A 15,829-nucleotide genomic window follows, 5' to 3' on the forward strand; every position below is an offset into this window, starting at 1 on the left:
ACTTAAAGTCAGAAGAGAAAACAAAAGTATGGAACTCCAAAGTATAAAGGAAATGAAGAGAGTGGATTATAGTGAAATATTTAATAAAGAAATCAAGGCAGATCTCCGCATTTAATTAGAGAGATCATGACTTCCTAAATTACCGAAGAATCAAATCTTATATAGATTACGAAGATTTTCTTTAAATTTCTTAATTTCCGAAAATCAACCGTGACCACGTCACCGGTTAAGGCGAATCTACATTTACTCAGTTCATTGTTTTGTAATAGCTTCACTCGTATTCTTCACATAAATGATTTGTTTTATCCATATCACTCACTGATGATAAAACTCTAAATTTCAGCTCATATGAGTCATGAAAACATACTTAGTGTCAACCATGACCATCCCAATCAAATTTCGGGACGAAATTTCTTTAACGGGTAGGTACTGTGACGACCCGGAAGTTTCCGACCAAATTTAAACTTGATCTTAATATGATCTCGACACAATAAGCAAAGTCTGTAATGTTGAGTCTCAAAATTTTTGAATTTGTTTATATGGATTCAGTTAACCTTTGACTATTCTCGACGATTCACGAACAATTAATTGTAAATAGATATATGTGTATGTATATATAAATAATAATTTGAAATATAATTTGAAGTATTATATGTTGTTGTTAATAAAAATTAATAAAATAAAAATAGGATATTATAATAATTATTATTTAAAATATATCTCTTTATATAAATAAAATATATTAAAAATAAATATTAAATGATTGTAATACTCGTTTGATGTTTCGATTGATATTAAGCAAGTTAAATTCAAACTTATGTAATTTTAAAATAAACGGTGATACGAAAATGAGTTATATAAGTTGTAGGCTTATTAAAAGTATATTTAGGATCTAATTAATTTATTTTAACACTTTTTATATTTTACCCTTAAATGAGAGGGACAGTTGATGTAATTTTTATTTATTAAATTAATGACTGAATTTTATACCATAATGACCAAAATAAATAAAGATGTTTAATATAAAAATTTGGGATTTTTCTGATTATTCTTATCCGCCACCGATTAACACCGGAGTACGAAATCTTGGCTGTGAAAACTGTCGGTAACATAATACCAACTGAATGTCACGAGAGTTGAATTAGGATTACTGTTGGTTGTCCTTTCTTTTCCACTAATTATTCTTTTTCCTCTAACTTTTCAATGAACCAATAATTTTATCTATACTATATATTATATTTGAATGCACTCCATACAATCAACAACCATTTGTTTTCATCCGTAAAATTGAGTGATTATATTGTTTGCTTTAATCAAACATCATCATTTATCTTTTTCTGTTCCAAATGAAGACTATCTTCTTATTTGCTATTTGAAACAGTGTTTTGCATAATCATAATTCTGATGTTATTATATATATATAATATATATATATATATATATATATATATATATATATATATATATATATATATATATATATATATATATATATATATATATATATATATATATATATATATATATATTCTTTCCTTATCTTTCTCTTTTCTATATATATACATAAATATACAACTGCATATGGACATATATATATATATATATCACCATATCCATCGAGCCTCACCACCTCATATCACCGAAAGTCATCACCACCATACTCCACTCCATCACCACCCCATCCGCCACCCTATGTAAACCTCAACACTATCACCACCCTATAACCCATTTCAATCACCACTTCCTACTAGACCACCCTACAACTATCATCAACAACAATCACATGTGTTCTAATCGCAAACCGTCATCACTTGAGTTGATATTGCAACTTATGCCCTCTGTTGGATCATGCTTTTCGAGATCCATGAAACCCAAAACAAACAACAAACCACCACACCCTCTTTTCTCCACGGATACCACTACCGAGACCATCATCCATCATCAACTATTACGGTTTCTATGGTAAATAAAAGCAACCATCAACCTCCACTCGCGTTAATTTTTTTTTTTGTTTCTTTTCAGTTAAAATATCGAAGAACATAATGTTATTGTTTTTGTGCTTGTCCCGTTCCATTTAAATGCATGGGACAACTACATCAAGTCAATTTAAACTTAAAGTAAAGCTTTTCCCTACATGCTTCCCACTAATACAAAAACATGCCATCATGGATGTGGAATAAGTCCACTACCCACGTTTCTTATAGAAATATATATTTTTTTTTTTTTGATATTTTTTTTTTGCTTAATTCTTGGAGATGTGGGTTAGGATCCTATGGATCATATGCTTTTATGATCTTCTGTTTAAACCAACATGTCGATCTTAAAAATAACGGATAGAGTGATGATGATGACTAGTGAAAATGACAACAAGACGAGATGATATCATGATGGCTGCGTTTTATATATTTTTTTTTTCTTTTCGAAGTGTTGATGAGGAATGATAGAGAAGGATGATGGAGTTATGATTTAAATAATAATCATATTATGATATCGAAAGAAAACAATGATGTGATGACGTTTAAAAAAAAAAAAATTTAATAAGATGATGATTAAAAGGAGAAGATGAAAACAGAACTAATACGGGTTATATAACATTTACATAGGAGTTATAACAGAAAAGCTGCGATAGCATAATGGTTAGGCGTGTAGTGTGTTAAACGAGGGGTCCTGAGTTCGATCCTAGACTGCTGCAGTTTATTTATTTTTTTCAAACAACTGCACAAGTTGGGTCAAGTGAAATTGGGCTCTTGAAATGGACTTGAAGTGTTATGCAAAGCAAACGAAAACATGATTAAATGACAAAAGGAACATGATAAAGGCGATACTAATGATACGATGAGGAGAAATTGGATGATGACACACGATGTTGATGTTAAGATGATGATGATGGAATTTTGAAGAAGATGAAGTACTCGTAGTTAGATACTAGATATATAAACTTAGGAGGAGTAATTAATCAGAAAAACAACAGTAGATGGGTGGTCGTGGGTGTTGTTGGATGTTCGTGAGGTCAAGGGTTCAAACCCGGGCTAGTGCAGTTTATATTTTTTTTGAAGCTCATCCATGTAGTGAGGTATTTTTCTTTTTATCTATTTATTATTATTATCATTATTAATGTTATTAAGTATTAATATTATCATTGTTGTTAGTATTATTATTATTATGTGTTATGTTCATTAGGAGTATTATTATTATTATTATTATTATTATTAGTATTATTGTTATAAGAAGTGTTACTAATGTTATTATTATTATTTTTATAAATATTAACATTAACATCAATCTATAAGTATGAGTATTATTATTATGTATTATTAATATTATCATTATTATTAGTATTATTAGTATTATCAGATTATTATAAGTATTATTATAAATACTATGAGTATCGTTATTATTACTATTAAAACTATTATCCTAACTATTATTAACAGTAAAATTACCATAATTATTATTGTTATCAGTATTGTTATTTTTTTATATTATTATTATAATCAAATAAAACTTTTATTTACCATTATTAATATTATTTTACTAAATAAATATTATGTTTATAAAAATATATTTATAGGTGATATTACATAAAAGTACGTATTAATCATATTAACGAACTTTATATGAATATTCATATATAACAAATCAGGTACTTTTAATATAAAACTAACTGAATTTATATTAATATAAACACTAATCATTTTTGTATACACAAATTAAATATATATTATATAACATAAGTTATAATATATGAATTTGTTCAATTGCGATTATATAAATATTAATATATATACAAATAATATAGGTTCGTGAATCCGAGGCCAACCCAACAATTGTTCAATGTCGTAATATGTATTTTTACTACAAAATACAATATGGTGAGTTCATTTGCTCCCTTTTTACTCATTACATTTTTGGGCCGAGAATACATGCAAATGCTTTATTAACTGTTTTAGAATATTTATATGCGTGAGTTCATTTGATTCCCTTTTACTCTTTATATTTTTGGGACTGAGAATACATGCGCTACTTTTACAACTGCTTTATTAAATGCTTTTGAAATACATTTTGAACTGCGAATACATGAAATGCTTTTATAAATGTTTGACGAGATAGACACAAGCAAAACATTCCTCGAATGAATTATGTGGACGTGATAATTGCCACCATTGAATTATGTGGACGTGATAATTGCCACAATTGATATGAATATTTTTCCCCTGATTATTATTGCTTGGTAACCTAAGAATTAGGGAACATCACTAATTTTGAGAATTAGTGCACGCCTAATTGACGCGAATCCTAAAGGTAGCTACCGGGTTTAACACCCCCACCCAGAATGTTCACTAGACGGAAGGGCTAGTGGGCGTGGTGTTTAGTACTTCGAAGTTTATATGATTATGATACAGACGAGATGTTCTGTTTTGGGGATATTATTATGCGCATTATATGTTAAGGTCGGTTACCAAGCCAAGCTATGAAAGCAATGAAAAGTGAATGTGATGTATCGAGAGAATGATTTTATACACAGGTTATATGTATGTTATTTTTGTGCACGAGATATGTGTACGGTTATTATGATTTATGAAAAATGGTTTCGTACACGAGAAAGGTGTACTGTATTTAAAAGATATCGCATGTACATTACAGGTGGGTATAGGATTCGGGCCCATTTGTACCATACAGCATTTAAATCTTGTGGTCTATCAAAATTACAAAATTTTATGGTTTTATGATAAACTTATGAACTCACCAATCTTTTGGTTGACACTTTAAAGCATGTTTATTCTCAGGTATGAAAGAAATCTTCCGCTGTGCATTTGCTCATATTACATGGAGTCGTTCATGGCATATAGAGGTCAGAACCTCGCGATGGGACCAACTGTTGAAGACTTTGTCCAGATGGATTAGGACGGGTCACTACAGAATACACTTTAGGTAGAATAAATCATGTAAGGTAATTTTTTCTTTATTATGACCTCTCTGTGTAATCGAGTTAGCCAAAAATCTATGAATAATACGAAGCTCGGCTCTGTCAATATGTGTATAGGAGTGTCCTCCTGCTCGTGTAAAAACATCAAAATGTGACATACGCCTCCAAATGGCGTCAGCGTCAAAGTTACTATCTACCCTTTCACCATAATGAATCAAATTTGTACAATCGGGTAATAGCAACTCACCAGGAGTATATATCTGTAAGGCCCTGGCCATGTCCAACATGGACATTCTGTACATCCTACCGCCAAGGATAAACCTAAGAAATCTTCTATCATCTATTCTAACTATATTTGTATCAAGTGATACAGTACTCATCAACTCAACACACCATTCCTTATATACAGGTCTACGAATGGTGAAAAGACGTTCCCAATCTGTAAAAGAAGAACTGCCATACCTTTGAACTAAAAGCTGTCTAACACGGTCAGCTAGATGGACCGTTTCCAAAGGGGCCCAATCGATTACCCTTGGCACCTCTACATTTTTTGTTACCAATTTGAATTTGTTCCTTTGATATGTCTCGTAATCTCTCCATCTCCTATCAAATCTCAGATTAGGATGCAGAGTGTGCTCAGGAATCGTTGGGAATTCTACTGGCGGCCTCATTGGGAATACTATGAATTCATCAACAAACTGTACCGGATCATAATAAGGTACGTGCTGATCAGGCTGTTGTTGTTGTTCCTGTTGTGGTTCTTGTTCGTGTTGCATTTCTGGTTCTGGTTCTGGTGCTGGTCGTCTAGATGATGATGCTCCTGAACCTCCAGTATCGGATTTCTGCAAAACACATTAAACAAAAAATTTGTGCATCCAAATATGCATTAGTGTTAGCAAAATAACAACTTAAAACAATCACTATAACATGTTAAATCAAAATTAAACTTATACACATTTTCACAATTTTTCACAATTCTACACTTTTCAAATAAGCAAATATGAGAATGTATACAAAGTTCATAAGCTTTTAACTCAAATAACATGTCAAAATATTCATTACTAATAATTAAACAAGTCTCAAATGGCAAATATATCAAATTAATCAAGTTCATGAATTTTGGACTTAAAAAGTCCACTTTAATCTCCAAAAATCATGTTTAGGATCAATGTTTGGATCATTTAACTATCTAAACATGTTACACTACTCAATTTAGCAATAATTCATGACAAAAATTGGCCATAACCTGTTTATATCAAAAAGCCCCAAATTGCTCAAGAACACAAACCCTAGATTTCTAAAAATTTTGAAGTTTTTGGCTTCAAATCATGTTAAATAGCATCAATCTAGGTTATACATGCATATAATACTAACAATTTAACACTAATTAAACTAGAAATTAACAAAATTGCATTAGGTAAAAAAATTGGTAATTATCACAAAAACTAGGAATTTATAGAGTTTAGAGGTGTAATTTTTACCATTTTGCTAAAGAATGAGAATCTAGGCATGATTAGAGCAAGAAAAATGACGAATTACGGTGGAAAATTGCGAATTATAGAGGTGATTTGGGAGTGTTTTCGTATGTTTTGTGTGTTTTGTGTGTTGAAGAACAGAACAGGCGACTGCTTGTATCAGGTCATATTTTATTCCCCATGCGATCGCATGGAAACAAAGGCCTAACTCCATGCGATCGCATGGAGCCCCGGGTACAGTACTTTTGCATTTTTTTTTATTTATAAAACCTTATACTTTATAAAACTTATAATTAATTAAATTCTAAAAATTTTGTTTTCCTTTAGGAGCGAGGGTGTTTCGGATCGTTGTCCTAGTCCGTCCCTCGACAAAAATTTAAAATTTGTCAATTTAAAGCGCGGTTTTAAAAGTAAATATTTTTGGATTTTTTTAATGTTTTTGGCATACTTTAATTCAATAAGATTAAAAATAATGATAATAAAAGTTCTCGTCCCTCCCGCGGGTAAAGCAATTTCGGTTCAACGACCTAGTCTTCAACTCACGACGAATTTTAAAAATCATATTTTTAACTTAGCGAAATAAAGTAAATTTTTGTTTTTAAATTCACACCAAACTTAAATTTAAAATATGCATAAAATTAAAAATTCACACCAAACTTAAATAAAAATTCATAATATAAATTCACACCAAACTTATATTATATTTTTGTTTTTATACATACAAAATTATATTAAAAAGATTAATTTTTTAAATATTTACAATTTTAAATATATTGATTTTACAAAGTTCAAAATATTAATTTAATATTTATATATTAATTTTAAAAACATGGTAAAAAAATAAAATTAAAAATCTTTTTGGCTTTTATCCCACTTTAATCAATCAAATATTATCAAAAATATGCGCCCCTCTTTTCGGTAAAGTAATTTCGGTTCCATGACCTAATTTAACTCATGACGAATTTTTGAAATATTTTGGGTTGATTGATTAAAGATATTTATACCTTAAGAATAAACGTTAAATTTCGCAGTGATGTAATAAATTTTTGTATGATATCAATAATTTCGGTCGCCAAAACTAATTTTATTCAATACCAATTTAATAATTTATAGCGAAAAAATTAGCGTTTATTATCAAAAGGTTAAAAATAAAAATAAAAAAATAAAAACTGTACAGACTTACCTGTGAGATAGTATTCTTAATTATATGATCTATCCCATTCATAAGATAGTCGGTTTAATTGGTTTTCCATAGCTACATAGGCGTAACCTCGAGCATTCAGTGTTTTTTCTTCTAAACATATGAACGGTCCGTCTCTGCATAAAGTAACAAATTCGGTATTTGAATAGGTTTGATTATTTGAACATTTACATCCATGTGACCATTTTCTGCATTTGTGACATCTTTCAAGGTGTCGTGCTCTTCTTTTCGCTGCGGATTTTTATTTTCCTTTACCAAATTGTAACTTATTATCTTCGCATCTGGATTCTTTTCTTACTCCGTTCAATTTTTCTCTGATTACTGATACTAGTTCACTTGGAAGTGTGTCATTATTACGTTTAGTGATCAAAGCGTGTAGCATTAGACCATGGTTTAGTTCACAGGCAGTCTTCATTTCCTAAAAAAAATAAAAATTCAGAATGGGGGGAGAAGACTAGTTCTTTAGGGTCTGCTAGGGAAAGACCATTCGGGTTCCATTTTCGAGAACTACACGAAAACAGACAATCTAACTCTAACAGAAATACATAAAATCCTTAAAAGACTTGATTCTCCCCACACTTAGTTAGCTGTGGTATCGAAATTATGATTAACTTCGTTGTCGACTTCCATCGGACTATCTATGTAATGTTTAACTCTGTGACCATTAACTTTAAATTCAATTCCATTTGAATTTGTTAATTCTATCGTTCTGTATGGGAAAACTCTTTTGACTATGAATGGTCCAGACCATCTTGATTTCAATTTTCCAGGAAATAGCTTGAATCGTGAATTGAAAAGAAGAACTCTGTCTCCTTCTTTAAATTCTTTTGAACTTCTGATTCTTTTATCATGCCATTTCTTCGTTCTTTCTTTATAGATTAACGAATTTTCGTATGCTTCATGTCTTAATTCTTCTAATTCGTTTAGTTGACTTAATCGTAGACGTCCAGCTTCATGTAAATCAAGATTACATGTCTTCAAAGCCCAAAATGCTTTGTGTTCAATTTCTATTGGAAGATGACATGCTTTTCCATAGACGAGTTTAAAAGGTGTGGTTCCAATTGGAGTTTTATAGGCTGTTCTAAAAGTCCAGAGTGCATCCTCCAATTTAATGGACCATTCCTTCGGATTTGATCCTACGGTTTTCTCTAGAATACGTTTTAAAGCTCGGTTGGTATTTTCAACTTGTCCACTTGTTTGTGGATGATATGCGGTGGAGATTTTATGAGTTACTCCATATCTTTTGAGAACTTTCTCAAGTTGATTATTACAGAAATGAGTACCCCGATCACTTATTAAAGCTTTCGGTGTTCCAAACCTTGCAAAAAGACGTTTTAAAAAGTTGACTACAACTCGTGCATCGTTAGTTGGGAGAGCTTGTGCTTCCGCCCATTTAGATACATAATCAATGGCTACGAGAATATAGAGATTATTATGAGATTTTGGAAATGGACCCATAAAGTCAATACCCCAAATGTCAAATAGTTCACATACTTGGATGACATTTTGTGGCATTTCATCACGTTGACTTATTTTTCCGGCCCTTTGACAAGCATCACAGGATTTGCAAAGAAGGTGTGCGTCTTTATAAATTGTAGGCCAATAGAATCCAGCATCATAAACTTTTCTTGCTGTTAGTTGAGGCCCATAGTGCCCTCCTGTTGGTTCTGTGTGATAATGATTTAAAATTTTATTAGCTTCATCTCCAAATACACATCGGCGTATTATTCCATCGGGACAACTTTTAAACAGATGTGGATCTTCCCAAAAATAGTGTCTTATATCACTGAAGAATTTCTTTCTTTTTTGGTACGATAATCCTTTTTCAAGGAATCCACATTCTAAGTAGTTTGCATAGTCTGCAAACCATAGAATTTCATTATAATCTATCTTCAATAGATATTCATCAGGAAAGTTGTCTTGTATGGCTGATTCATTTAGAACTTCTAATTCGGGATTTTCAAGACGAGAAAGATGATCAGCGGCGAGATTTTCTGCTCCTCTTTTATCTCGGATTTCAATATCGAATTCTTGTAAGAGTAAGATCCAATGGATTAATCTTGGTTTGGCATCTTTTTTCGAAAATAGGTATCTAAGAGCAGAATGGTCGGTATAGACCACCGTTTTTGCTAAAACTAGATATGAACGAAATTTATCAAAAGCAAAGACAATAGCAAGGAGTTCTTTTTTAGTAGTTGTATAATTTGTTTGTGCTCCTTGTAATGTCTTACTAGCATAATATATAGGTTGAAATCATTTTTCAATCCTTTGTCCTAAAACGGCTCCCATTGCAAAATCACTTGCATCGCACATTAGTTCAAACGGTAGATTCCAATTTGGTGTTATCATGATCGGCGCATTAGTGAGTTTCTCTTTAAGAATATTAAAAAATTTGATACATTCATCTGAAAAGATGAATGGAGCATCCTTTTCTAGGAGTTTATTCATAGGTGTGGCAATTTTAGAAAAATCTTTTATGAAACGTCGGTAAAAACCGGCATGCCCTAGAAAACTCCTAACTCCTCTAACATTGGTGGGATGTGGAAGTTTAGCAATTACATCTACTTTAGCTCTATCCACTTCAATTCCTTCTTTTGAAATTTTATGTCCAAGAACGATGCCTTCTTTAACCATGAAATGGCATTTCTCCCAATTAAGTACTAGATTTGATTGTTCGCATCTGATAAGCATTCGTTCCAGATTAACTAGACATGATTCAAATGTATCACCGAAGACTGAAAAAGTCATCCATGAAGACTTCCATGCATTCTTCTATCATGTCGTGAAAAATTGCCATCATGCACCTTTGAAAGGTTGCAGGGGCGTTGCAAAGTCCAAATGGCATGCGTTTGTAAGCAAAAGTACCATAAGGGCACGTGAATGTGGTTTTCTCTTGATCTTCGGGTGCTATTGGAATTTGAAAGTATCCGGAAAATCCATCAAGAAAACAATAATAACTATTTCTGGCTAATCTTTCCAACATTTGATCAATGAAAGGTAAGGGAAAGTGATCTTTTCTGGTGGCGTCATTTAATTTTCTATAATCAATACATACACGCCATCCTGTTACAGTCCTTGTAGGAATAAGCTCATTTTTTTCATTTGTAATGACAGTCATGCCACCCTTCTTAGGCACGCATTGAACTGGGCTTACCCATGGACTATCAGAAATTGGATAAATTAGACCTGCGTCTAGCAGTTTAATAATTTTTTTTTTTAACTACATCTTGCATATTCGGATATAGTCTTCGTTGGCGTTGCACATACGTTTTATGACCTTTTTCCATAAGGATTTTATGTGTGCAATACGAAGGACTTATTCCTTTAATATCATGAATCTTCCATGCAATGACTGGTTTATGAGCTTTCAACACAGAAATGAGTTGAGATTTTTCATTTTCAGTAAGAGAAGAGGATATTATTACAGGTAATTCAGATTCACCATGTAAATAAGCGTATTCCAAATGGTTTGGAAGTGGCTTTAACTCTAATGTTGGAGGTTCTTCTATCGATGATTTATATCGATATCTGTCTTCTTCTTTTAGCATTTCAATTTCTTCTGTTGTTGGTTCATATCCATTAGCTATAAGTGTAGCTAACATTTCAGCTTCATCAATTTGTTCAGTTCCTTCTCCTAAAGAACATTCTCCTGTTCCTTGTAATTCTGGAAATTCTTCTAACAATTCTGCATGTGAATCTATAGTTTGAATATAATAACATGTATCATCTGCAGATTGCGGTTGTTGCATTGCTCTATCAACTGAAAAGGTAACACTCTCGTCCTCTATACTTAGGGTCAATTTCTTACCGAACACGTCTATCATTGCTTTAGCCGTGTTTAAGAATGGTCTTCCTAATATGAGAGGAACTTGAGAATCTTCTTCCATGTCCAGAACAACAAAATCTACTGGAAATACTAAAGTACCAACTTTAACTAGCATATTCTCCATTATCCCTCTAGGATATTTTATTGATCGATCGGTTAGTTGTATGCTTATTCTTGTTGATTTCAATTCTCCAAGGTCTAGTTTAGTGTATAGTGAAAACGGCATTAAATTTATACTAGCACCTAAGTCTGCCAATGCTTCTATTGAACTAAGACTACCCAGAAAACATGGAATTGTGAAACTTCCTGGATCAGATAGTTTTTCTGGTATCTTATTCAACAGCACTGCTGAACAATTAGCATTCATAGTAACAGCCGAGAGTTCTTCCATTTTCTTTCTATTTGAGATTAGATCTTTCAAGAATTTAGCATATCTAGGCATTCCTGAAATCACATCAATGAAAGGAAGATTTACATTTATCTGTTTAAACATATCCAAGAATTTGGATTGCTCGGCTTCAAGTTTCTCTTTCTTCATTTTACTCGGGTAAGGAAGTGGTGGTTGGTATGGTTTAACATAAGGTTTATCCTTAACTGTGTTATCTTCATTAACCTTTTCAACTACCGGTTCTTTTTCCTTATCTTGTTCAGGTTGTGGTTCTTGTGGAGTAGGAATAGCTTCATAAGAAGTTACAGGTATTTCAAGTGGTTTAAGTGTTGTACCACTTCTTGTGGTAATGGCTTTAGCTGTTTCATTCCGGGGGTTTGCATTTGTATCACTAGGTAAACTTCCCGGTTTTCTTTCACCTATTAACCTTGCTAGGTTACTTACTTCTTGTTCCAAGTTTTGAATAGAAGCTTGTTGATTTCTAAACGCTTGAGCATTTTGTTCATTAGTTTGTTTTTGAGATGTGAAAAATTGCGTTTGAGTTTCAACTAGCTTTGTCATCATATCTTCTAAATTCGGCTTTTTATCATCAGTTTGTAGTGGTTTGTTTTGAAAATTATGAAATGTCCCGTTCTTATTGATTAAAAACGTTCCATATTAATTGATTTCGTTGCGAGGTTTTGACCTCTATATGAGACGTTTTTCAAGGACTGCATTCATTTTTAAAACAAACCATAACCTTTATTTCATAAATAAAGGTTTAAAAAGCTTTAAGTAGATTATCAAATAATGATAATCTAAAATATCCTGTTTACACACGACCATTACATAATGGTTTACAATACAAATATGTTACATCGAAATCAGTTTCTTGAATGCAGTTTTTACACAATATCATACAAACATGGACTCTAAATCTTGTCCTTATTTTAGTATGCAACAGCGGAAGCTCTTAATATTCACCTGAGAATAAACATGCTTAAAACGTCAACAAAAAAATGTTGGTGAGTTATAGGTTTAACCTATATATATCAAATCATAATAATAGACCACAAGATTTCATATTTCAATACACATCCCATACATAGAGATAAAAATCATTCATATGGTGAACACCTGGTAACCGACAATAACAAGATGCATATATAAGAATATCCCCATCATTCCGGGACACCCTTCGGATATGATATAAATTTCGAAGTACTAAAGCATCCGGTACTTTGGATGGGGTTTGTTAGGCCCAATAGATCTATCTTTAGGATTCGCGTCAATTAGGGTGTCTGTTCCCTAATTCTTAGATTACCAGACTTAATAAAAAAGGGCATATTCGATTTCGATAATTCAACCATAGAATGTAGTTTCACGTACTTGTGTCTATTTTGTAAATCATTTATAAAACCTGCATGTATTCTCATCCCAAAAATATTAGATTTTAAAAGTGGGACTATAACTCACTTTCACAGATTTTTACTTCGTCGGGAAGTAAGACTTGGCCACTGGTTGATTCACGAACCTATAACAATATATACATATATATCAAAGTATGTTCAAAATATATTTACAACACTTTTAATATATTTTGATGTTTTAAGTTTATTAAGTCAGCTGTCCTCGTTAGTAACTTACAACTAGTTGTCCACAATTAGATGTACAGAAATAAATCGATAAATATTATCTTGAATCAATCCACGACCCAGTGTATATGTATCTCAGTATTGATCACAACTCAAACTATATATATTTTGGAATCAACCTCAACCCTGTATAGCTAACTCCAACATTCACATATAGAGTGTCTATGGTTGTTCCGAAATATATATAGATGTGTCGACATGATAGGTCGAAACATTGTATACGTGTCTATGGTATCTCAAGATTACATAATATATAATACAAGTTGATTAAGTTATGGTTGGAATAGATTTGTTACCAATTTTCACGTAGCTAAAATGAGAAAAATTATCCAATCTTGTTTTACCCATAACTTCTTCATTTTAAATCCGTTTTGAGTGAATCAAATTGATATGGTTTCATATTGAACTCTATTTTATGAATCTAAACAAAAAAAGTATAGGTTTCTAGTTGGAAAAATAAGTTACAAGTCGTTTTTGTAAAGGTAGTCATTTCAGTCGATAGAACGACGTCTAGATGACCATTTTAGAAAACATACTTCCACTTTGAGTTTAACCATAATTTTTGGATATAGTTTCATGTTCATAATAAAAATCATTTTCTCAGAATAACAACTTTTAAATCAAAGTTTATCATAGTTTTTAATTAACTAACCCAAAACAGCCCGCGGTGTTACTACGACGGCGTAAATCCGGTTTTACGGTGTTTTTCGTGTTTCCAGGTTTTAAATCATTAAGTTAGCATATCATATAGATATAGAACATGTGTTTAGTTGATTTTAAAAGTCAAGTTAGAAGGATTAACTTTTGTTTGCGAACAAGTTTAGAATTAACTAAACTATGTTCTAGTGATTACAAGTTTAAACCTTCGAATAAGATAGCTTTATATGTATGAATCGAATGATGTTATGAACATCATTACTACCTTAAGTTCCTTGGATGAACCTACTGGAAAAGAGAAAAATGGATCTAGCTTCAATGGATCCTTGGATGGCTCAAAGTTCTTGAAGCAAAATCATGACACGAAAACAAGTTCAAGTAAGATCATCACTTGAAATAAGATTGTTATAGTTATAGAAATTGAACCAAAGTTTGAATATGATTATTACCTTGTATTAGAATGATAACCTACTGTAAGAAACAAAGATTTCTTGAGGTTGGATGATCACCTTACAAGATTGGAAGTGAGCTAGCAAACTTGAAAGTATTCTTGATTTTATGAAACTAGAACTTTTGGAATTTATGAAGAACACTTAGAACTTGAAGATAGAACTTGAGAGAGTTCAATTAGATGAAGAAAATTGAAGAATGAAAGTGTTTGTAGGTGTTTTTGGTCGTTGGTGTATGGATTAGATATAAAGGATATGTAATTTTGTTTTCATGTAAATAAGTCATGAATGATTACTCATATTTTTGTAATCTTATGAGATATTTCATGCTAGTTGCCAAATGATGGTTCCCACATGTGTTAGGTGACTCACATGGGCTGCTAATAGCTGATCATTGGAGTGTATATACCAATAGTACATACATCTAAAAGCTGTGTATTGTACGAGTACGAATACGGGTGCATACGAGTAGAATTGTTGATGAAACTGAACGAGAATGTAATTGTAAGCATTTTTGTTAAGTAGAAGTATTTTGATAAGTGTATTGAAGTCTTTCAAAAGTGTATAAATACATATTAAAACACTACATGTATATACATTTTAACTGAGTCGTTAAGTCATCGTTAGTCGTTACATGTAAGTGTTGTTTTGAAACCTTTAGGTTAACGATCTTGTTAAATGTTGTTAACCCAATGTTTATAATAACAAAAGAGATTTTAAATTATTATATTATCATGATATTATGATGTACGAATATCTCTTAATATGATATATATACATTAAATGTCGTTACAACGATAAACGTTACATATATGTCTCGTTTCAAAATCATTAAGTTAGTAGTCTTGTTTTTACATATGTAGTTCATTGTTAATATAATTAATGATATGTTTACTTATCATAATATCATGTTAACTATATATATAACCATATATATGTCATCATATAGTTTTTTACAAGTTTTAACGTTCGTGAATCACCGGTCAACTTGGGTGGTCAATTGTCTATATGAAACCTATTTCAATTAATCAAGTCTTAACAAGTTTGATTGCTTAACATGTTGGAAACATTTAATCATGTAAACATCAATCTCAATTAATATATATAAACATGGAAAAGTTCGGGTCACTACAGTACCTACCCGTTAAATAAATTTCGTCCCGAAATTTTAAGCTGTTGAAGGTGTTGACGAATCTTCTGGAAATAGATGCGGGTATTTCTTCTTCATCTGATCTTCACGCTCCCAGGTGAACTCGGGTCCTCTACAAGCAT

This window comes from Rutidosis leptorrhynchoides, chromosome 9 (genome assembly GCF_046630445.1).
Source record: "Rutidosis leptorrhynchoides isolate AG116_Rl617_1_P2 chromosome 9, CSIRO_AGI_Rlap_v1, whole genome shotgun sequence".
Classification (NCBI taxonomy): domain Eukaryota; kingdom Viridiplantae; phylum Streptophyta; class Magnoliopsida; order Asterales; family Asteraceae; genus Rutidosis; species Rutidosis leptorrhynchoides.